Source organism: Dreissena polymorpha, chromosome 9 (assembly GCF_020536995.1).
Source record: "Dreissena polymorpha isolate Duluth1 chromosome 9, UMN_Dpol_1.0, whole genome shotgun sequence".
Classification (NCBI taxonomy): domain Eukaryota; kingdom Metazoa; phylum Mollusca; class Bivalvia; order Myida; family Dreissenidae; genus Dreissena; species Dreissena polymorpha.
The window spans coordinates 22,644,434-22,670,413 of NC_068363.1; the positions used below are offsets into that span (position 1 = coordinate 22,644,434).

At 33.4% G+C, this 25,980-nt stretch overlaps 1 protein-coding gene across 1 annotated transcript in view; it reads left to right on the top strand.

Moving 5' to 3' along the window:
* Positions 1-25,980, top strand: part of LOC127845421 (uncharacterized) — a 79,326-nt gene that overhangs the window by 8,160 nt on the left and 45,186 nt on the right. The gene's annotated exons all lie outside the window — the stretch shown is intronic.

Genomic DNA, 25,980 nt, shown 5'->3' on the forward strand with positions numbered 1-25,980 from the left:
GTGAAGCTTAAAACAGTATCCAATTGTAACAGTCAATTTTGGGAAAATCAACCTTTTAATTATTTTCTGTCTTGGCCAATGTCATAATTGGTATAAAATGTATATTGAACTGGAAGTTTTCTTTATTTTAAATGATAACATTTGCTTGGTCAGCCATAATTGTCACAATCAAGTGGTGTTTTTACACTGTAGTTTTCTCACTGACTATGGGTTTGTTCTGAGAATGAGCCACACAAAGTTTCGTTGGGGAGATGAGTTGTCAATTTTATGTTTATCAGTCTTTCATAATCCAGTATACCTGTAAAAAGGGAATTTGTAACTAATAATCACACAATATACACAATTAAAATTGTATGCATTTAGATTTATTTAGTACTGCACATTAATCATTTTCCAAAAATATGTAGCAACATTACATTATATAATGCTGCAATACTAAAGTAATTTACTAATTAAAGGTCGCTGATGTGTAATGGATGTGGTGTCCACCTAATGATCTGGAGGTCACTGGTTTGATCCCCAGTGTGGGAGCATTCTTAAGAAATCTCCAAGAGACACCCAAGTACTGGTTCTAGGCCCAGGAAACGAACTCAAGAGCATTTCACATACATGTACGTAGTTAGTACTTTAAATTTAATCAAACTAAAAATGGGTTAAAACTATAAACTGAAACCCTTATTAATACATTTTATTTTGAATCAAGCAAATGTGCAAATTAATTAAAAATAATGAGTAAAATTTAAAAATTCTACTTTAAAGTTATCATGATAATTTAGATCATTTTCAGAATATTTAATGATGATAATGATACAATTATATATTCCCTAAATGATAAAAATAAAACATGTAATGTTAATTTATGAAAAAAACGTTTTAATTTTATCAATATCATGGTAATTACAACTAGATACAGGCAATTAGATCAGAAACGTGCATTAATTATATTAACCCATTCATGCCTAGCGTCCTGAAAAAAAGAACATTGCAAACAGCGTAGACCCAGATGAGACGCCGCATAATGCGGCGTCTCATCTGGGTCTGCGCTGTTTGCTTAAAGAAATTTCTGTAAGAAATATTCTAAATATAGAAATAAATATACCAGACACCCCTACTTTTGGAAATAAATTGATCCAATTTAGAAGGATGGGAGAGTCCACTGGGCATAAATGGGTTAATGAACAACCCAGACATTTGTAGTGATTTATGGTCACTATTTGATTAACGTTCTATACATGACCTGTCATAAAAGGTATTTTTTAGCCAGTACTACAATCGGCAATGATAGTCTGTATTGCATACATATTCCAACGTCTATTATCGATTCGCTTCCTCAAACTAAACAAATATTTAATGTTTACATCGCGAAACGTAATGCATCCAGTTTCACTTTCGGTTTGGTTGGTTTTGTAAACACCGTAATTTCATCTTAAAAATTGGATGATAGGGTGATTAAATAATAATGGAAAAGTAAATCACTTGGATAATAGGTCAAAATGCAACACAAATGAACGTTAATAGTGCTTTTAATATCAAAGTTTCGGTAAAAAGTTTGGCGCTAGTTCAACGCGCATGTATACAGCCTCATAACAATAGACTGACAACCTTTTGGGTAGTAAAGTAGTAATACAAGGCAATATGGCGACCGTTAGCCACGAGGCCTATCTTACGGAGGAATCCGAGATAGCCGATGTATCACGATTGGGTGTCAGTGCTCTAATTAGCTTATTAGCTAATCGATTAGAAGTGAAAAAAAAACAGTTTAATATATTGGTAATTTCCTGAAGAATAAAATTTCATTTTAATGTAAATATCAATAAAAAATAATACATAACTGGTTAATTATAATACTTCTTATATTCAGTTAAAAATAAACAGAAACAATAATTATTAATAAACAGAATAATTCGTGATCAGAAGCCTTAGCCAAAATTTACCATATTGTAACCATTTGTCAATCAAGCGTGTCTTTCAGTATAAGTTCGTCTGAAATATTAAAACTCAGCATGGAGAAGGGTTCTATTTTAAAATATCTGCAAGGTGGTGGAGACAGGGAACAGAAAGAAAGGTCATGAAAACGAGAAGCGGAAAGTATTGAGAATAGGAAACAGGTGCAGAAAACGTAAGGAAAGCAAATAAAATCCATCAGATAATGTAGTTGATTTGTTTGCAGTTTAGTGTCACTATGTTACATAGGTTAAAAACGTTCTGGTTGATCATAACTATAAATATAGATATATATATTATTTTTAAATGCAGGGGAAGTAGATTAAAGTGAAGGGCGAGTGGATTGTCAGGCCTACTCACCCTGCAGGGCAAGTGGCTCTGGAAAAATTCTCTTATGCCTGCATTTTGTGTCCAATCTTAATCAGAAACTTGCTCAGAAGATTAAATTTTGTTCATTAGATATCTCGGCTTAATTTGAAAAGGTTTTGGTCTTTTGAAAAACATGGCTACAAGGTGGCAGGGGAGTTGTCCTTATAAGTATATAGTGAGATCTTTTGAACAATTTAGAAGTCACATGTATTTTCAATTAGCATACACCATTATTGAAACATGTATTCTGATGATATATTTACAGATTTCAAAAATGGTTCCAGCTGGGGATTTATTTGTCAAAAGCCCCATTTACTATACAAACAGATTCTGGCTAAAACACGGTATTGGTGCTGATTTGCATTTTTTTATGTTATATCCATGGCACCGAAAAAATATACAAGATAGGAATTAATTCTAAAGGTCCACTACACTGGCATATACCCATCTTACTTTCCTGAAAATTTCAAGAGGCTAGTGCTTCCCATTCTTGAGATATAACTTGAAACATGCTCTGAAAATGGCCTTTTTTTAGCGTTATGCAGTCTTATTTGAAAAAATCTATTGATTTAAATGAGAAATGCTCTTGATATCAGCAACAAATGATGCAAACATTGGTATAATCTTACACAGACTTGTATCCGGTACGATTTGCTTCTTGAATTTATGAAATAGGGAAAATATTATGGATTTTATAAGTAAAATACTACCAGCAGGGATTTTGTTTCAACACTAAAATTCAAACATATACTTATTGTTTTACTCCAATTATAATTTTGGTAAAAATTTCATTAAATTAAACTTGTATAACATAAAAAATTCAGTTATGTATTAGGATAAGTACAAAACCCATTCAAACTACTTGATAAGCCTGGGTTTTAGCAATAATGAAAGTTCATTGGTAAATTTTTTTATTTAAAATTCTGTAGTGTCTGTAACCATTGAAAGTTTTATGTGGCAATAGTTTAGAAGTTTTTCCGTGCAAAAGTATACATACTACATTTGCTAATGTGTATTCATGTAATGTCTAAGTTGGCTGAAATTTGCCTTGCAAAAATATTATAATTATTGAAAAAATACTACTTAGAAAAAGTTTCAGACACTAAAAAAATGTGTAATCAAAGCGCTGAAGGCATTGAATTTGTTCGCTGTTGTATAATCTTTGACGAAACTCAGTTTTCAAAATTATGTTATAGCTTTTTATATCGCAAGTTTGAAATGACCACAACCCATTCAAATTTATAAAGAGTGTGTCTTAAAGCATAGGTTGAGATGTGTTGTTTTTTTTTCAAATCATTGATACAGCTAATCAGTGTGCACAGGCTAATCTTATTTGACATGCATTAAGCCCTGTTTTCCCTGAAAGCAGCCAATGTGTACAGTTTTCAATGATAAACACTAGACTGGCCAACGTTGTCTTACAAGCTGTTAAATACGCGCTATGTAGAGTACCAGTGAGAACAGGTAGATGCAGTGGTTAGAGCAGACAAATTTTACATGAGTTATCCACACATGCAGTCATGGGTTTAGGGCCCTTCCGTAGCTAACGCATACTGATTTGCAAAATTGCGTCTACATTATTTGTGAGCTTTGCTCACAAATAAAAAATGAAGGAAAAAAATCCCTGTTCTATTTCTCATAAATATTTTGTTTTACTCATGAGAAAGTTCCATCTTTTATGTTGGAATGTTACATAATACATTGTGCAATAGATTAATGTGCAATAAAGGTAATGCAAGACCTCTTGGGATGAAATATTGTAAGCATTCTTGTGGAATTATTTTATGAACAATTTATTTAGGACCAATATAACCTGATTTTCTTTTTCTAAAATGATTTATCTGAATATGTCTGTGTTCTTTACTATGATACAACCCTTTAATATGGAGAGAAGACAAGAACAAACCTCTGGTAATAACTCAGGTATGCAGGGGTTCCACTGGCCCAAAAAAAGTTGTCGCCACTTTTTCGCGGCGTGAATACTGTCGGTTATTCCACCTTATTAATAAGAACAATCATTTTAAGAAACCTTACTACATTAATGTCATTGACTATATTATCACTTTAAAAAGTATGTTATTTCATAAAAAAAAACAATAAGTACCTTCATAAGTCATACCTTCATAAGTATTAATAAGCTTTATTTGTATATAAATAACATTTTTTTCAACTTGATAAACAACACAGATAACCAAAATAATATAATAATGTTAACATCAATGTATTAATCAGTATGCTGCATAAATGTTTTGAAATTATTTAAACATAAAATCACACCAATGTTCATCATTTGAAAGGGAATCAGAAAATAAAGCATCTCACTTCAAATTGTTTAACAGTTATATTTGGTCATTTGGACATGATATACGTCAGCTTCTGTTGTTAGCAAGTTTTCTGTTAGTGGTGGATGATTTCCAGGTTCAATTAAATGACTGTTGTTCACGCCTTTTTCCTGACAGAAAGGCCCAGATAATTGCCACAATCCATTCTAGTTGCCTGAAATAACATAAAACATATTTTTAAAAACTATCAACATCAAACCAGCACATAATTGTCCCTATCTTTAAATGTCTGAATTTAGCATATCCGAAATATGCATTGAGTGAATGTTTTATATTTAATTCAGAAATTGTTGTTATCTTAATCAATTTATATCCTTCCCAGAACATTACAATAATAAATCTATTAAACAGAAATGCTCACAAATACCTGTTGAAACAATTTTTTTATTTGTTGATGTGGAGAAATTAAATGCTTTTGCCAGCCCCATGGTTTTGATTTTAACAAAGAAATAGCGGCCCTAATAATCATTATAATTATTGATCGTCGTGACAGTTTGTCCCCGTGTTACTTAACTTATTGCTCAATATCATAAAGGAGCCGTTAATCCGATAATAACCCCCATAAAACTTGACAATAGCAGTAAAAACACCGTTTGTAACACTTACACGCTTCGGTGATTTCTAATGCACTCTGCACTGTAGGTCGCTTACATCGTCGTAAATCAATATTTACAACTGACAGACGCTGGCCGCTAATGCTCGGTCGCGTGCTTTTGACTCGCAGTACATTTTCGGATAGGATTTTACCGAATTTTTTTAATTCGCCACTTTTAAAAAATTGGAGCCACATTTAAAAATTAAGCGCCATTTGGCGCCAATGGTGATCGACAGCGAAACCCCTGGGTATGTACAGTAGACTCTCTGTAAACCGGACGGTCTCGGGACCGGCCTGATCGTCCGGTTTTCAGAGAGTTCCGGTTTACCAAGAGTTTGCATATTGCGAAATAAACATGGTATGCATTGTGTACAGAATCACCAAAAAAAATAAAACAAACCATATACATTTACATGTATCATGTGATAACTGTATGCAGGTACTGATGATGTTAATTGCATTCTTAAAAAAATGTGTTTTTAATCAATTAAAAGCAAAAAATATTCCATACCGACTTGTTTTGATTAATCCCAAAGTGAGCGTGGTGTTTTATACATGTACGTACGTGGCAATTGTCATATAGGCGCGTGACGACACAAATAAGATTGTTGTAGATACACGATTTATTATCATTAAACATACACACAAGCAAACAACAGCGTCATAATTATTTTTTAAGATATTTTTTAAGATATTCATAATCTCAAAACCTACTAATTCTTGAAGTTAATGAATTCACGAAAAAGTCCAAGATCACTCTTTGCTTGAAGCACATTTCTCCTTTTGTTAAAAACATGGCTATAAGATCTTTTAAAATAACCGAGAAGATCACAAGAAAGTGATCGTCGCAACGGCATGCATTAATTTTTTAATTAAATTGTTATCATAGGGGATAATAAATAATTAATAAAACGATCGAGTCAATCACTTTTTGGTGTTACCGCACGTCTATTATAGACATTCACAGTTTGTTTTACATTACTTAATCGGATTCCCATAGCGCGGTAACGACTTGACACCTTTATGGTATGTTTAATCCGATTATCGATAATTGCGCGAGCAAAATGTGTGACACCGCACTCGCTGTGCTGACTAGGTATTGTTATTTTCACGCCTCGAGCATCTTGAGAATTTAGACCGTCCGGTATACTCAATGTATTTTACGTTGAAGATGACCAAATATACGGAGATACCCGTCCGGTTTCCGGTTTTCAGAGAGTTCGGTTTATTCAACATTTTTTAACAAAGAAATAGAAGGAGAAAATACGGGACTGGCCCGACCGTCCGGAATCGGGAGAGTTCCGGTATTCAGAGAGTCCAGTATTGGCAGAGTCTACTGTATCTACCTTTTTGTTTATGCTATGCTAAAATTCGTAGTGTCTGTAACCGCTAACCTCATTCTGTAAGCTTTAAACCTTTTTTGTTTAATGTGAGTAAAATGAAACAAAATTGTATTTTGTATTACATTGCTGATGTCTAAGGTGCATTATTTAGACATTTTCTGTCTGAAATTTGAAATATTTATCATAATAATGTAAATTAATTGTCTTCATAGTGTAGCTTTCTATAAACTGGCATTTTTTCAATCATCTCCTAGAATATGCAATTGGAAACATAGTTTTTTACATTAAATATCATGAGAACAGTAAATCCAAACAAAACCATTTGAGAATTTACTGAGATCAGACACAATATCAAACAGTTTGTTTTGATGGTCATTATGGTTACAGACACTACAATGCCAACATATTTAACTTATTATTGTTCATGCTATCAAAGAGCATATGAAATCATTTGTAAAGCTAAAGTAATGAGTTTTAACAATGTCTGAAGTAACTTCTGTTTTTTACTTTGATCCAAATGGCTGCATTTAATCATTTCCTTTGCTTATGAATGGATCAGTAAAGACATGCTCACTTTATGCTTTACACTACATGTGTATAAATTTACATTCTTATACTTAAATTAGTAGCAGAAACTTTGAAGAAAGGAAAATGAATTTTGTTTCTGTTCTTGTTACAGGAAGCAAACATAAATCAAGCAAAAAAGAAAAGATAAAATAAGACTAGGTTTGGCTGCATGAAGGTTAAGCATAGGGAGAACAAACGGAAATATGAGAAGCTAAAATACAACTATGATGCCTTCGTAGCTGCTAGGCTAGAGCAAAAGAATGGAATCAAAGGACATTTTTAGATGGTCGCTTTAGCGACCGTCTAAAGTGCTTAGTGTAAAATTACGGTCATTACGGCCTAGCTACTAGGAGCCCAATTCCCGCTTACTACGCGTATCGGCGCAAGAAAGAGTTGTACAATTTACGCAAGAGGTTTGAGTTCTCCAATTATGTTTATTTACAAAAGGAAACATTATATTAATATCGTGTTAAATGCCATAGTTTCGAATGGTGTTTTATAGAAAAGAATAAAAAATCAATGATCGTATTGTACGTGCCACGGAGGAGATTGTTTATGAATGATTAAAATAGTCCACTTTCTGCTGCGTCTGCGTGACGTAGTATTTTCGCTCATCTCATTCATAAATCTGAGGCTGGCGATAAACAAAGGGGAGTCCGGGTGAGAATAACGCACTAGTATAAGGTTACGCTTGTTTATATTCACAGGTCTCAATTAATAATACATTGACCACGAGTTCAACAATTATTACAGGGATACGATAGACAACATAAAAAAATGTTTCATTATCGCTGAAACTGAATATTAAAGGGATCTTTTCACGGTTTGGTAAATTGACAAAATTGAAAAAAGTTGTTTCAGATTCGCAACTTTTCGTTTTAGTTATGATATTTGTGAGGAAACAGTAAACTGAACATTTACCATAGTCCAATATAGCCATGATATGTATCTTGTGACGATTTGAAAACCTAAAAATTATAAAGCGTTGCAACGCGAAACGATTGAATAATTTAAAGAGTTCTGTTGTTGTCGTTTAAATTTACGAAACTACGAAGATTGCTTATATAAGGTATAAAATACTTAAAATGTGTATATCCGGTGGAATAGCCGAGAGGGCTAATGCGGTTTTACTTCAGACTAACTCCAGGACTCCGGGGGTCACAAGTTCGAGCCCTGGTACCGGCTACTTTTTTGCTTTTTTAATTTTATTCTTGATTTTTTACTGGAGCTTTTAAGATCCAATGTTAACATTTATCAATATAAAGCATTTAATGACAAACTTCAAAATATGCCAAAATCTGTGAAAAGGCCACTTTAAAAAACATTTAAATATAACAAGAATATTCTCTAAAAAATGTAGTCTTGCTATTTTGAAATAAGGTTTGGAATTTTGGTTTCTAAATAACTTCATTCAAAACAAAAGTTTAATTACAGTGTTTTTTACTTGTTAGTCGCATATTTACCGCATTATAATGTGTGTTATATAGGGCAAAGCATACATAAGTAAAATTCAATCTGCCTTTGCACATAGAAAGAATGGGTCAATCAGGTGCTGCATTTCCTTTGCTTACTTCAGTTAGAGGTCAATTCTTTACGTAATAGCAATCACAAGGCCCCGACTTCAAAGGAATTGCGGAGCGTTCTTACATAATAAAAGTCGTAGTCGCATGGTATTTGCGTTTAGCGTCCTATTTCGTCACGTGGTTCTTTTTCGCAGGTGTTTTGGCATTCATGATATATGAGGCTATTAATAGATGCGCCTGTCGATAAACAAAGAAAAACCACGGGCGATAACAACGCAATAGGTTACGCTCTCACATACAACTCAATGACGTAGTACAGGTTGTAAATTGAGGCTATTAATAGATTGGTGAAAAAGTTGACGCTTATTTATATTCTCAATTTATAAAATGTTCAACATAAGTTCAACAATAACTTCAGCGATACAATAGACAAAAACAAAAAAAAGTTTCATAATCTCTAAACCAGAATATAACAAACAATTTATAATAATAATACGAATGACCTGTTTCCTAACCTCGTTCATGCTACTACAGCGGGTATTTCTGGAAAACGTTCTTTGGTTCTCAACAGATAGCGGCGATCTATTGTATTTACGGGTGCTAGCAACGCAATAGTAGAAGGTTCCCTTCTCAAAAAAGTGTGTGAAATGTACGTTTAAAGTACGTTTTGCGTGTGTTAAACGTGGCGGTATTGGCACTGCGTTTTTTGTGCGCTTTTTCTTACCGAGTGAGTTTTTAACAAAAACAAACAAATAAGAAAATGTGCGCTTTTTGTGGATAAATGTGCGCTTTATGTGCGTTAAACGTGCGCTTTTTATAAGTGTGTTCAATGTGCGCTTTTATGTGCGTTAAACGTGCGCTTTTTATATAAGTGCGTTTTTGACTGCCATTTATGTGTGTAAAATGTGCGCTTTTAAGTGCGTTAAATGTGCGCTTTTTGTGAGTTAAATGTGCGCTTTTTTATTTAAAAAGCGCACATTTAACTCACGAAAAGGGCAGTTATAACCCACATAAAAGCGCACATTGTGTTAAATGTGCGCTTTTATGTGCGTTAAATGTGCGCTTTTTAAATAAAAAAGCGCACATTAAACTCACAAAAAGCGCACATTTAACGCACATTAAGCGCAGTTGTAACCCACACAAAACGCACAATTTACGCACATGAATGGCAGCAAAAAACGCACTCACAAAAAGCACACATGTGCGTTAAAGGTGCATCTTTTGCCTTAACAGTTGATTCAATTATATGCTGTTAAAAGTTTTTTTTAATTCAGATACGCAATAAAAACCAATAATTATATAAACATATATATTTGTGTATTTTAATAATTACAAGATAATTAAATTTTATACTTTAATGTACACCAACATTTTTTAACATACATGAGTAATTAAATATCAATATATAGCAATTTGATGAAATAAATATATAATTTGATTATAAATAAACAAAAAATAATAGCATACTATAATAACATGTACAGTATATACACACGAACAGCTATATACATAAGAAAGATGCATATCAATCAAGGCCTGTCAGCATTTCTTTGAGGCGGCGGAGTGCAGCTCTCATCTTTCTCTCCAAGTCTGCCACCAGCCGGTCAAACTCCTTTGCAACTATTATACTGTCATGGCCTTTGCGCGATGCGTCTCATGCATGATCTCATTTGATCAGGTCCTGAAAGATATTTTATAATGTAAGTGTTGAATATTGCTGTTATGGTAATCTTGTTGCTATAAAAATTTTAACTTTAAATCAAAACTAGTTTGTTTGCTTGTTGTGTTTGGTTGTTTATTTTGCAATTTTAATCCCCTGATCACATGTGACTTAACGCTTTTCATAAATAAATACGTTTGATAGAAAATACTGTTAGAAAATGTACCAAGATACGTGGTCTCATTTTGCTGTGTGGACTGGTCGGAAGTGTGACACCTTTAAAATGCAATAACCAGTACCCTGTATAGTTTTACCTCTAAACAAATCCAGCTATTCTTGGTCAAGGAGAGGGCGCGGTTTTCCCACTCCTGTTCTCCTCATGTCGGCCAGCTTGTACAGGGTGAAACCTGGTATTCAAGTCCATACATCAGGTACGGTAGTCTCTCTTTTGTTCCCTTTTTTGGCAGGCGATGCGATGATGCACATTCTTTCCAAAGGATCTTCTGATCAATGTAAATTTCACGGTCACCATGGGGTTTAACCTTTAAATTTAAAAGTTCTCATTTAATATGGGGGAAAAATCTGTTCATTAATGACCAAAAATAGGTATAAATAACTTTAAGATGACAATAACCATAAAATACAGCCATAATAATTCAAATGGTGTTGTTTTTCTTTAAAATTGCATTACATTTACTCATCCATTTACATTTCCCAGTGACAATACATAAATATGATAATGATCATAATTAATTCAATAAACTAAATAAAAAAGGGATGCAGAATTGAAAATACGAACCTGTTACAACAGACTGTTCTCCAGTATTCCAAAAATACAGGCAGTTGTTGAACTAGACCATATCACTTTATATGTCTTTAACCACCCACTTGTAATCTCCTTTGCAACAAACTTATTGTTGATTTACACATTGTAGTAAATACACATTTTTTCATCACACAATACTTCATGCTGAAAGTATTTCAAGACATTTTACACTAGAATAATAAGTCTTAATTCTAGCTTAAAGTCAGTTGCTGATGCTGCTTGTTTTCAAAAAATAACTTCCTATCTGTGGTTCTCAAATAGTAGTGCCTGAACAAATCAAAAGTATATCAACACCCCTTAGTTAGGCTTAGATGGAGGACTGATAGGGAGGGACTGGCTGTCTCTTATCTGATTCCATGCTGTGTCTAAGCCAAAAATTGCATAATTTTATAAATACTGATTAGGCAGTCATTTCAACACCAAAATATTTATTGAATAATACACTGCACCCTTAACACATTATTTTTAATTGTAAATATTTAAATATAACATGCTGAATGGTTTTAGCAAATAATATTAATAGTATAAATATTATTTTAATTGCCTTTTAAAATGTATGTTTATGGTCAATGTGGTAGACATTAATTGTATTAGGGTATAAATATCAGTATAAGTTCATACATGCCATACGTCCCGGATTGTCTGGGACAGTCCCGGAAATGAAGAACTTGTCCCGCTGTCCCGGAAATCCGTCAAATGTCCCGGAATTTACAAAATCCATATATACATGTACCTTATCTTAGGCTTAACTGCACCTCGAATCTGTGTAATATCTGCAGCGTCTCCATGACAATGCCTACCCGAATAGGCAGACTACGCTACGTGTCAAAATCGATCAATTAACAGGGGTCCTGTTATCATATCGATTGTCTCACGTTCGCGGTCAAACCGAAAAGGCGGCATAATGTTTAATGTGGTTGTTAATTGACTTTAATCTACTACGTCATTATTTCCCGCTGCGTAAGGGCAAAGGATAGTTGTTCACACATCTGAAGTCCAACATCGCTGATTAAAAAATTAAAAGCAGTTTATGTTCGCACGTTTAACCGACAAAGAAGTTGAGTAAAAAAGTAAGCATATAAAAACGTCATCCTGTCCGGGTTTTAAGTTGACGATCTACCGGTACTGTTTTGTTGTATTTGTTTTAATGTGATTGGTTGTATGCATTGTGAATTGATTTGAGTTGACGATCTAACGGTACTGTATTGTTGTATTTTTTTATATATAAATGTTATAAATGAATAAAGGCGTATCAACAGCTACGCGTTACACACCGGTCTTAATAACAATAACGCAGTGACGTCACCATCTTTGTTCAGAACGCTTACACTGAAAACACGTGGCTTGTATCTAGTAACGGAAGTAGTAATGTTTAATTTGACGTTAATAGATCAAGTGTATTTCGGATACCCTTTCGAACTTTTGCAATTAACGATGCGAAACAAAAAAAAACGTACCAAAAAATGCATATGTCTATAAATATCGCTACATTTTATACATGTCCCGGAAAATCGGCAAAAGTCCCGGACAATTTAACTCAATGTCCCGGAATTGGTCTGAAAAATTATGGCATGTATGGTATAAGAAAGTTCAAATACTTATTTATGTTGAAGAAATATAATTGATACTATCAAGCCCACATAATACTTTTGACACTTTCAATATTTTTAATTAGTTACACACAGTCTGATTTAGGTGGAAATTTTTAGAAATGTTTGAGATTAAAACGTAAGCAATAGGGTATGCATTGAAATTGTATGATAAAGTATGTGGACAACCAGTAATTATTCAAACTGCCCCTTATATTATTACAGGTTACTGAGATATATGTCTATGTTTATTCATTTGATGTAAATAAATTGTTAGAGCCTGCAACAATTTTGTTTCTTGTTCAATTTCTGTACAACATTTGCTAAACGGTTGTTAAAGACGCACTTTTTCAGAAGTGTGTTAAACATGTGTCTTTTTAGATACATCCGTTAAAAACAGATCATATGATAAAAACGCACTTATGAAATAAAAGACTCACATCGAAATAGAAAAACGCACTTTTGTGAGAAAAAACCCACATCTGTAAACCTTAAAACACACTTCTTAGATAAAAGACGCACTTCCTAATTAAAAGACGCACTTCTTAGATAAAAAACACACATTTTGCTCACATCTACAATCAAAAGCGCACTTACAGATGAAGAAAACACACAAAAAACGCACTTTTGCACTAAAATAACGCACTTGAAAAGTAAAAACGCACAAAAAGCGCACTTAAATGCACTTTTGAACACTGAAAATGCACATATTAACAAAAAACACACAATTAACGCACTTTTAAGTGCGCTAAATGTGTGTTTTGGTAAGAAGTGCGTTTTTATTTGACAAGGGTTAGTAGAAGGTTTAGCTTGTTTATATTCACAGTTCTCAATACATAGACAGTTGGATATGAGTTCATCAATTAATACAGGCATGCTATAGGCACTCTCAAAAATGCTTTATAATCGCTAAAACCGAAAACAACTAAATATATTTTATTAATTATATTTATAACAATAAATATCTTTTAAAAATGTAGTCGGCGTATACGCTGACTTTGAAATAAAGTTAGCAATTTACTTTTCTAAATAACTAAATACAATTAAACAAAAGTTAAACTATTGTGTTGTGTTTTTCACTTGTAAGTTGCATATTCACCGCATGAAATGTGTGTTAGCATTGTCAAACCACACATAAGTGTGAGTAAATAAAAAATATACTACAGGAGAGCACTTCATATGTGTCCTCGTATGCCTTGTTATGAGTATCTTTCTTCACTATTGAAATATATCGTATGTTTATATTTGATTTAAACGCAGTTTTCTTTCAACACATTTAAATCACACGTCAATAGCGCTGTCATGCGAAAATGGGTCTTATGCGTTTCGGCAAGCGTTTGTTAAACCCAACATGTGCTTTTGCGCAGTCAGGCCATAGGCGATGCTGTTCGCTTTAAAATCACTCAATATGTTATGTTTCTCCTTACCAGAAGGAGAGATAGCTGAGTGGGCTATTTATATGATGGGCGCATATGGAATAAGACCCATTTTCGCATGAAGAGGGTCATTACAAATCTCATTGCGAATTGAAAATGCCACATTTAAGAACAATGCTTTTTGATACAAAATTGAATTCAAAATAGCAAACTTGTTAATAATGGCAGCCTATCCACACATTAAGGAATGATTTCCAGATGTGCTGACCAAGTACGGCAAACATTGTGGTATGATAATTAAACGATTTTCTCTTATCATGACACTATACTATTTCGCTAATGATTGCTTTCTCATCTTGGAGGCGAAAGTGAAATTCTGCGAGATGGATTGTAACGCGTAATTGTAACAGGGCCACAATTTGTGTCGTTTGAGAGCATACAGAGAGTAGTCGGGAATTCCTTACTCTGAACAGTGCTACATCCTTTGAATTGAGCACATACTCAGTGATGTAGCAAAAATTCAGAGGTTGTTTCTCGAATCAGCTTATTAAATATTCGAGAATATTCATGCGTGTCTGTTGGCGTTATGTAAAAGTCACTAAGATGAAAACTGAGTAAAACAGCCACGCCTAAAAGTGCATTAGTGCTCTATACCTATGTTTATGTCAGCGTTGTTGACACTCTGTGAACTGCTCGGGTAACAAGTTAAGCATAAACAGCAATGTTTATATACTTTTTTTCCTCCATATACAAGATACGAAGATTATTGTATATTTTGAATTTGTATATGGTGTCAAAAATCAAAAGTTTTGTACGAGGAACTTTCATTATGAATTTATATTCTTGGTGAGATAACTGTCATTTGATATTAGAAAAAATATTCCTTTAATATGATGGTGACTGCAAATTTTCTTTATATTAAGTTCTCATTACCATTTTCATCATACTTTCTATGCTTTCAGAACTTCCAAAAAGCATGTTGTTTTTATTTTGTCTGAGTTATTTCTATGACACACAGTTTATAAAATTGAATGGCGTGTGTTCATTTCAAACTTGCGATTTATTTTGAAAAATGAATTGCGCGTTAAATTATGCAATAGAGAACATCTTCAGTGCCTTCAGCGCTTTGATAGTGTTTGCTTTGGAACAGAAATCGGATTGAAATACATTTATTTTGAAAGTTAAGCAAATTTGGCCTGGAAGAGATGACTGTTTACAGGAATCAATAGATGTCATCTTGTTTATAGCGCACAAGATCCAGAGATATTATTGAAAGTGGACAATGCAAATTCAAATTCAGGGCAAACATTACTTTAAGCTTAAACTTCTCTGTGATTATCTTGATAGCTAGAGTAACAAAGGGTTATAAATACATCACTGATTTGCTGCTTGCAAAATTACATTTTTTTTTTGACACTGAAATGTTTGGAAAGTTTTCTGCACATTATTTGGTAATGCTTATTGCTGCATAATGAAATTCTAGATTATATTAATTTGAAACTCTATACAGGTGTGCCAATTTATATGAGATGCCAAACTAATAATGTCAGATTAGTCTTCTTTGACTTGTATGTGCTCAGCACTGAGAATTGTCAAGCTACACGTCTCCTGGACAGCTATTGTTACCCCATATAAAACGTGTGTAGTGTCTGTAACCAACTCAGATCATGTACACAAAAAATGTGTTTTAACTAAAATTCTTACAGATCAAAAACCATATGATATAATGTTCAAGTCACTGTTTTTATGTGAACTTGCTTTTATAGTGCATTTTTTCATGCTTCATGCCATTCTGCAACTGTTTTTGGAATCATATTTTGGTAGTGTCTGTAACCGAACTTATGAGCATGCAAGTCTACCTTTTATGAAAACTTATGCTTTTTCAAACCATTGTTTCGATTTATTTTGTTTGAATATACTTCCTGGTTTCAGACACTAAAAATGCCTAATTAGCTATCTTGTGGGTCTATTATAAAAGTTATAGAAAAGTTTCTTGCTTGGTTCTCTTTTGGTCTGATACCTGATTCATTAATGCTTTGATTTTTTTGTTAAGATAGTAATCACTTTTTGTTTTTTGCTTTATTTCAACAGTTTATAACCTGTCGTTGATGTTAAAATGAAAATAACTGAAGTTTTGAAGTTCTGCTATGTTTTTCTTGCATGTTATATGACTAGTGTAGTGTCTGTAACTTGTAGTATACCATAGGATGAAAATGTTAGACATACATGCCATAAATTTTCAGACTGATTCCGGGACATTTAGCTAAATTTTCCGGGACATTTGCCGATTTTCCGGGACATGTATACAAATAGCGATATATGAAGTCATACATGTATTTTTGGTACGCATTTTTTCGCGATATCCAATTAGTTAAATTACTTATGTAACTTACCTGGAATAAACAAATTTAACATCCATTTAAGATCAATGCACAAAAAAACGTTATTTAAACAAGAAGAATAAATTATAATTAACATCGTAAATTGCTTAAACAATTGACAAATTAAACATTTCTACATCCGTTGCTAGATACAAGCCACGTGTTTTGGGTGTTTGAAAAGAGCACATGTATATAAACATGAGATAGTTCAGTGCTGATTTAATTTTCAGTCACTGTATACACTTAAAACGTGGACTGCGTGTAACACGGTTGATGAATTCAGACGTTGTCATGGGTGGCGCGCGCGGTGTAAGCTATGACGTCAAACTGTTACAACTTACATTGTATGCGCTGAGCATAAAGGCGTGTTGTTTGTCGCAATATGAGTGTGAATGAATCTGACACCCCGAACATCCGGGTAAAACTGGATTTATTCATGAATGTGCATCGCGTAATCCGTTAAAACTACACAGTTATCAAATTTGAGCAAGCCAATTCAAAACAAATTAACCCCTTTTGTTTGACTGTGATTACGAGACAATCGACAAGATAATAGGACCCCCCGTTAATTGATCGATTTTGACACATAGCGTTTTTGCCTTATCGGACAGGCATTGCTTTGGAGATGACGCAATATCAGTGGCAAGTACAGATTTGCATGCTAAGTTAAGGAACATACAGGTTTTACTGAAATCCGGGACATTTGAAAAATTTCCGGGACTGCTGGACAGGGTATGCATTTCGGGTACTGTCCCGGAGGATCCGGGACGTATGGCATGTATGTGTTAAATAAAAAAAATAATGCATTATCAAATAAAATTCAACTTGATTTGAGTAGGGGATACCCTGAGCTTTAAAAATAACACCAAGGAAATGCTGTAGCTACAATTTCATTTTTTTGAGTAAGTGAGACTACTTTCAGCACCAATACCGTGTTTTAGCCGATCACAAAAGTTGCTTAAAACCGTTCCTTCAGATCCCAGGTGAGCGATCTGGGGCCTTTGGCCCTCCTGTTTTATTCATATTACATTAACAACAAATGAAAATATCATGAACTAAAAACTTATGCAAAAAGTATGAAAATGTTTTTTTCCATGTAAAGGGGTGTAGCAAAAGAAGGTGACTGTGTCTGAGTAAGTTATTTGTGACTTATTGCCAAAAAGGTGTCAGTTTTATGGGGGGTTTTTGTTAAAAGAGGATGTATGTTTTCACCTGTTTTTTTATGTATAAAATTATCTGTAAGGAAAAGGCTTTTTGCTTTTCTTCATGAGACTCGAAATCTCATCTCATACTGCTTCCATATGAAGACATCAGTATCCTCTAATACAGCCTATTACAAATGTTAAGCTTCATTTAAATGTATTGTTTTGACGTAATTCCTTCATACTTTTCCTTAATAGGGTTATTCCACTACGACCGGATTCCCCACGATTTGTCCCGATTTCCAATATGTTGATCGGTGAAGGTCCTAACTCATTTGGAGCTTGTCGTGGACCACCAAAGACTGAATTTAATCGCAGTTAACTCGTAACAGCGTCATAGTGCGTTCTTGGGCGTCATTGGAATCGTAGGTTATTCATGACTCAATCAAGAAGTTGGTGATCACGTGATCTTTCTACAAATTGATCAGCTACAAATTTTTCAAGACTTTCCAGAGTTCAACCCGATCTAGTTGCGAGCCCGCTAAGATTCTCGCGATTTAGTTACAAACAGTTACGATTTTTCGGAGAATGGGTGTGGTATATAAACAGAGCTTTAGTCATTTGGTTGTGAGGGCTTTGTATGAATAACAGGTAATTTGTTTATAATCAAATTTGGCAAGAAAAGGAAAGGGCAGGGGAAATATAAGTAAGAATACACTTGGTGTTGATGTTCAAGCTCTAGTGCAAATACTACAGCAGCAGCTGCTCTTTGTCAAACTTCCATTTTTGATTTGGCGCCAAAAAAAAGGAACGGAGGCCTTCTTACACCCCTTGTTAAAAAAGTGGGCAAAACCCGGTTTTAATCCGTGTTAAAACTGTTCTAAACCCTGCGGTGTTGGCACCGGGCTAAAAGCGTGTCTTTAAAACACTTTTTGCTTACCGCCAACACACTTTTTGCTTACAGCCACAAACTTAAGATTGTTAAAAGTGAGTGTGTTTTCCTTCTTTATGTTGGCTTTTGAACCCGCTTCTACATATTAAATCGGTTTATCTTGTTCTTGATCTAGTAAAAAGTGGGGTTTTGTTCAAGTGTTAAGTGAGCTAAATGTGTGCTTTTCACAGATTAAACACAGTTAAAACTAGCTTTAAAACCAACATGCTTTTGTCTTATACCATCTTAAACCAACTTAAGTTGGTTAAAAGTGAGTATGTTTTCCTTCTTTAAGTTGGCTTTAAAACCCGCTTCTACATATCAAGTCGGTTTTTCCAGTTCTTAAGCGAGTAAAAAGTGGGTTTTTGTTTGAGCGTTAAGTGAGCTAAATGTGTGCTTTTCACTGATTTAACGCAGTTAAAACTAGCTTTAAAACCTGTTAAATGCTCAGTACCCTTCTCGAAAAAGTGCACTAAATGCGCATTTAATGCGCATTTAATGCACATTTAATGCACATTAAATGCGCATGTTATTGGCACCGTATTTTTTGCTTAACAAGTGCATTTTATTCTGTTAAAAAAAAACACTTTTTACTAGTGTGTTTATACATATAAGTGTATTTTTTCCACGAAATAATACACTAAAGTGCGCTTATTATGATAATAAGTGCGCTTAAGTTTATTTTTAAGTGCATTTTTACACTTGAGTGTATTTTAAGACATACAAATAATACACTTCATGGTCAAAGTAAATTTTTTAATGCACATTAATACACTCATACAAATAATACACTTCATGGAGTATTCAAAGTGAATTTTTTAAGCGCATTAATACACTTGAGTGCATTTCCAGACATACAAATAAAACACTTCATTGAGTTTTCAAAGTGAATTTTTGTAAGCGCATTAATACACTTGAGTGCATTTCCACTGATACAAATAATACACCTTACAAAATTGAAAGTGAATTTTTTTAAGCGCATTAATACACTTGAGTGCATTCCCAGTCATACAAATAATACACCTTACAGTATTAAAAGTGAATTTTTAAGCGCATTAATACACTTGAGTGCATTTTCAGTCATACAAATGATACACTTTATGAAGTGTTGGAAGTGAATTTTTTAAGCGCATTATTCGCTCAAGTGTACTTTTCATCACTTCAAATTAGTATGCTTAAAAATTTACCAAATTTTTAAAAAATCCTAGCATTTTGAAGCCAGCATTCATTCTTTAAATGAAAGGTTTGTGTAAACACATACATAAAAAACTAAAAGTACAATTCAATAGATAAGTACACACTTTATTAGAATGTTAAACCTAAAAAAACAAAGGTTACATATCTACATAAGAGAGGATTCAAACGGGCTATTGCCTATCTGGAATTAACAACTTTAAATATCAAGCTCATACCAGTGATTTTTCTCCCCTCTGATTACCGGTTACTGATTAACAGCCAAATACAGGTGGTTTCCGCTTCAAAAATATTAAAGTTTTCCCCTCCTTAAGCTGAAATGTTTTCCCTATCATTTACTAGATTTTTATATATATTACATTAATTCCAAATCCCTTTTTAATATGGACAAAAGCAGCACATTCAATTCAATCATATTCTGGATCCTAATATATGATAAATGAACCGTATTCATGAAATTTATATAAATCTATACCTTATTTTTAAGATCTTCCTTTTTTGTTCATTATTGCGCTAAAATATGCCCTTCTGAGAGCCAGTATATACAGGTTGTTTTGAATTTCCATGGAAAATCACTGCATACATGCTGACAATATTTAGCAGCTTAGCCCCTGTCACTATATTTGTTGTTATACACTGTTCCTTACAAAGAATGCATTCATAAACCACCCTTTATAGAGCAGTTCACCAGCTGATCAGGTCTGAATACTACTGTCATGGTCTGTGAGGCGCATCTCATGCATGATCTCATTTGAGATAAGGTCCTGAAAGATATTTTATAATGTAAGTGTTAAATATTGCTGTTATGGTAATCTTGTTCAACAGTTGCTATAAATATCATAAATTTAAATCAAAACAAGTTTGTTGGCTTGTTGTTTTTGTTTGTTTATTTTTGCAATTTTAATCTTGTGATCATATGTGACTTAGCGCTTTTCATAAATAATTTAAAGAAATAACGTTTGGTAGAAAATACTGTTTATAAATGTACTAATATATGTGGTCTACTTTGGCTGTGTGAACTGGTCGGAAGTGTGACGTCTTTAAAATGCAATAACCTTTATTATATAGTTTTACCTCTCAACAAATCCATCTTTTCTTGGTCAAGGACAAGCTACAGGGCGCGGTTTTCCACTCCTGTTCCCCTCAAGTTGGCCTGCTCGTGCAGGGTAAAACCTGGTATAAATGTCCATACATCAGGTAGTCCCCCTTTTGCTCCCTTTTTTGGCAGGCGATGATGCACATTCTGTCCAATGGATCTTCCGATCAATATAAATTTCACCTTGGGGTTTAACCTTCAAATATAAAATATAAAAGTTCTTATTAAATATGGGGGAAAGAATTAATGACAAGAAATAGGTATAAATAAATTTTAAGATGACAATAACCATAAAATACAGCCATAATAATTCAAATGGTGTTTTTTTCCTTAAAATTGCATTACATTTACTTATCCATTTACATTTCCCAGTGACAATACATAAATATGATAATGATCATAATTAATTAAATTAAAAAGAGATGCAGAAATGAAAATACAAACCTGTTACAGCTGTTCTTCAGTATTCCAAAAAAAGGCAGTTGTTGAACTATGAGACCATATCACTTTAACCACCCACTTTGAATTTTCTTTGCAACAAACTTATTGTTGATATACACATTGTTTACAAAAAACAACTTTCTGTGCTCCAAATAACTTGCTGAGCTCCAACCAATCAAAAGTGGTTTGTTTTAAAATAGATGGTGCCATAACCAATCAAAAGTCTGTAAACACCCCTTTGTTTGGGCTAGATGGAGCACTGATAGGGATTAGTGTTTATGATGCTAATGGATCTCTTATCTGATCCTGATCTTATCTGATATTTATTGAATAATAATAATATTGAATAATACACAGCACACTTAGCACATTATATTTAATTGTTAATATTTCAATATAACATACTGAATGGTGTTAGCAAATAATAATAATATTATAAAAATTATTTAAATTGTCTTTTAAAATGTATGTTAATTGTCAATGTGGTAGACATTAATTGAATTGGGGTTAAATATCAGTGTAAGATAGTTCAAATACTTATTTTTAATGTTGTGGAGATATAATTGATTCTGGCACGCCCACATAATATTTTTGACACTTTCATTATTTTTAATTAGTTACCCACAGCCTGATTTAGTTGTACTTTTCCCTTTAAAAGCTGCTCTACTGATTCACATATTTTATGAGCAGACAAATTGCAACAATAAGACCATAAACATTATGTGAAGATAAAAAAGAATTCAGTACAATCCTCCTATTAAACACTATATCTCTGTCCTTTAACTTCAGTTAGTTGCTATAGTGTTGCTCTTTTTTATGAAGATGCACTAAAACTACACTTGTACAGAAAAAAATATTTTTTTTGCAAATCAGAAGATACACTAATATGCACAAAAATGCACTTCATAAAAAAATTGCACTTATTGCATAAAAAGATGCACTTTGTCTACAGAAGATACACTAAAAGTACAGTAAAATACACTTAAAGATAATGAAAATACAGAAAAAATGAACTTAAGTTCACTTAATTATGAAAAAAGTGCAGAAAAAATACACTTTTTGGTAAAAATGCAGAAAAAATACACTTTTTAAAGCGTATTTTGTTAAAAAGTGCATTTTATTTTGAGAAGGGTAAAACCCACTTTTCACGGACTTGAAAACTGGAAAAACTTTTTATGGTAAGAACAAAAAAATCATAAATTAAATTTTATTTACTTTTTAAATGTAACATATATACATATACACAGCATGATAAAAATCTTTTGAAAGACATGGCATTGTTATAATAAAATATAATAGTGTTATAACATAACATTGAACACCAATAAAGAACTGAAAAAAGTAAGATTGAATGGAATAAATTCACAAAATAAGTTAATATTGTTGTAACAGGTGCATATCTTTATAACAAAGTGAAAACAAGGGATAAATAATCATTTGAACAGCACATTTTATTTACAAAGACTTCAGTCTACTTGTGCATTGCCCAAAGACGCCTCTAACAACCTCTCATTTTTTCCTCAACTTGCACCAGAGGCTTGTCGAAGGTTTTGGCTATGACATCTGAAACAATATAATATACTTAATGACTATTCATTTTAAAAACATGCCAAAAAAATCAAAAAAATATGTTCTTAAATAAATAAATACTTCAGCCAGAAAAAAAGGTTAAATATTTGCCTAAGAAGTCAACACAAATGAGTTTAAAACTGATTGTCCTGGAGACAGTGACTAGAGAACTATTGTTCACTGTCACTTGGATAATAAAAACTCTCCCTTTTCACAAATGGTGTAAAATAATGATCATTTATGCGACTGTAAACAGTAAGTGAAATCTGAAAAATATTTGTAGGTTGTGTATAGAATTTTAATACGGATAACTGGTTCTTCATATTTTTATGATAATGAAAAAGTACCAATGATAGCATTTCTCTCAGCATCAAGGAGGCCTGGTCTTGGTGTCCCCGTTGTAGTTGTTGCTCCCTTCATTGAGCAGTTGACAAGCTGGTGGGGAGTGAATAGCCGGCACATGGCCCGTGCAATGGCCTTCACTTCCCTGGTTTCATACTGGATTCCAGCTTGAATGATATTGACTGCATCCAAAAAGAAAAGGAGTTTTGACAAAATATTTATAATTTGTAATTTTCCAGAGCTTGTAATTTACTTTTATCACATTTCTAAAATATTTGTCACATGTTTTTCAGTGAATTGCACTTATATGTTGAAATTTCCACTTCAAAGCATTTGGTATTGGTAGTTGTGAGACTTCCATTGGTGCAATTTTGGAAGTTTTGTAACTAAAACCAGGAGTAAATTACTCCCAAACTTCCTTTAACGAAAGCAATTAACCCAATGATTGAAAACAAGAGCTCTGTTCATAATGTAATAAGCATTACCATATTTACTAGATTTAATGACTTTGCTACCTAAAAGTACTTACATGATAAATATCAATCAACACTTCTACATACACAAAACGTTTAAGTAGAAGAAAACATCATGAAACTACAGTTTATCAGTTCAGCCATGTGTGCTATCAAAAACAACATACCAGTTTTAACAGTAACCTCACTTGCATTAATTTATATGTATCATTATTTATTTACGATCAACAATTATTTGTCTCATTACCTGCAGTGTTTGGTCATTCTTTCTATGGACAGGGCTCGCCACCAGTGTTTCTGTTGCTATCCTGGCTGTTGTGAAAGGTTGTGGCATTGATGCACACACAACTGGCGATCTGAAGCTTCTTGCATTGTTGTGTTTTGACTGTTGCATCTAAAAACAAAAATGCATTATTCCATGTTTTAAGTAGGTAAGAAAACAAAATTATCCATGTGTTTTAGTAAATGAGGTTAAATTGTAAATATAATAATATTGTGACAATGATTCAAGTCAATCAAGATAACAATGGACCACTTATGTGTGTTAAGTTTGGTTTTAACATGATAGACCATACACAAGATGTGTTTAATAAAATTTCCAAAAAGTTGTTCAAACACAGTTTTTTAAGTTTTAGTTTGGCTTTAAAGAAACAGAGGAAAAATTGCTTACATAGTTCATGAGCTTAAATTACCTAGCATAAATCATTCAACAGGGATTCAGGCAACCAAAATTCTTATGCAAAAATCAACTGGCAATTTTATTATGTTAAAACAACCATTTAAGCAATCCCAATTTCTGTCTTATTTAACTATTTTGAAGGTCTAAGATGTTGAATTCTAGACTGACAAACAATGGATAAATAACAGTACAAAGCGAGCATAGCAAAATTGTCTTTCAATTTGTTTTTAACATTCCGATGCAAACTAGAAACTAAAGTGGTGCTGAAGTGATATCACAGCGCTTGAAATTTAAAATTACTGTCATTTAAAGTACAGGTGGGGTTTTTCGCTTGCAATTTATTGGATAATATATATTTTTACTGGGCGTTTTTTTTTAAACATGTCACACAAGTTTTTATAACTTGTTATAAATGTTCACATAATATTTTCTTTTGATTTATATTATGCAAACACTTATGTTTGAAGTACCTTAAGCTCCAGCTCCATCTGTGTGATTCTTGTCTTCAACAGCTTTATCTGCTCACAACAGCTGTGACAGGAAAAGCCATCATTGCAGTCCCTGGTGTCAGTTTCAACCTGGAATATAGTTTTAGCCTTCAATTTTTAGGTGTAACTTAATGCAGTTTTTCAGAACAAAAGATCTTTTAAAACAGATGTGTTGGTAAAACACTATGTCACCCATATATTTGACCGATGACCTTGAATGATGACCTTGACATTTCACCAATCAAAATTTGCAGCTTCATGAGATACACATGCATACCAAATATCAAGTAGCTATCTTCAATATTGCAAAAGTTGTGGCAAATGTTAAAGTTTGACGCAAACCAACAAACAGACAGGGCAAAAACAATATGCCCCCCAGTATAGACTGGGGGACATAAAAACAATCAATACCTTTCAAAAGTGTTAACAACCACGAGAACTGTTGACACTGTCTTGTCCAATGCTGAGGAGGTTTTGAACAAAAATTCACCTGTAAAAGGCATAAAGAGCGCATCAGTGCTCTCTTGCATACTTTATCTAGATCTGGTAATTGCCTGTGTGCCAGACTACATGCACGGAGTTCTGCTTGGAACCACCAAGAAACTTCTTTCTTTGTGGATGGCAAAAGCCAATTCTAAAGAAGACTTTTACCTGGGCAATCATGTCAAGGAAATAGACAGGAGACTTCTTGTGATGAAGCCAGTTGACACATTAACTCGCCTGCCCCGTCGTCTGGAAGGAAATTTGTCCCACTGGAAAGCTTCAGAGCTGCAACACTGGCTGCTATTTTATAGTATCCCATGTGTTCATGGGCATCTAAAACCCAGATACCTGGACAACCTGTGCTTTCTGGGGGAAGGCATATACCTCCTGTTGGGGGATTCTATTACAGAAGAAGACCTAGAACGAGCAGAGCTTACTTTGGCAAAGTTTCAGATATCATTCCAAAGGCTGTATTGCCCCCAAAAGTGTGGACTCCACATACACAACATTGGCTGCCATCTTGTCCACTATGTTCGGAAAGATGGGCCTCTCTGGGCATGGTCATGCTTAGGATTTGAAGAACTGAATGGATTTTTTATAAAATCCTCCCACGGCACAGGAGATGTA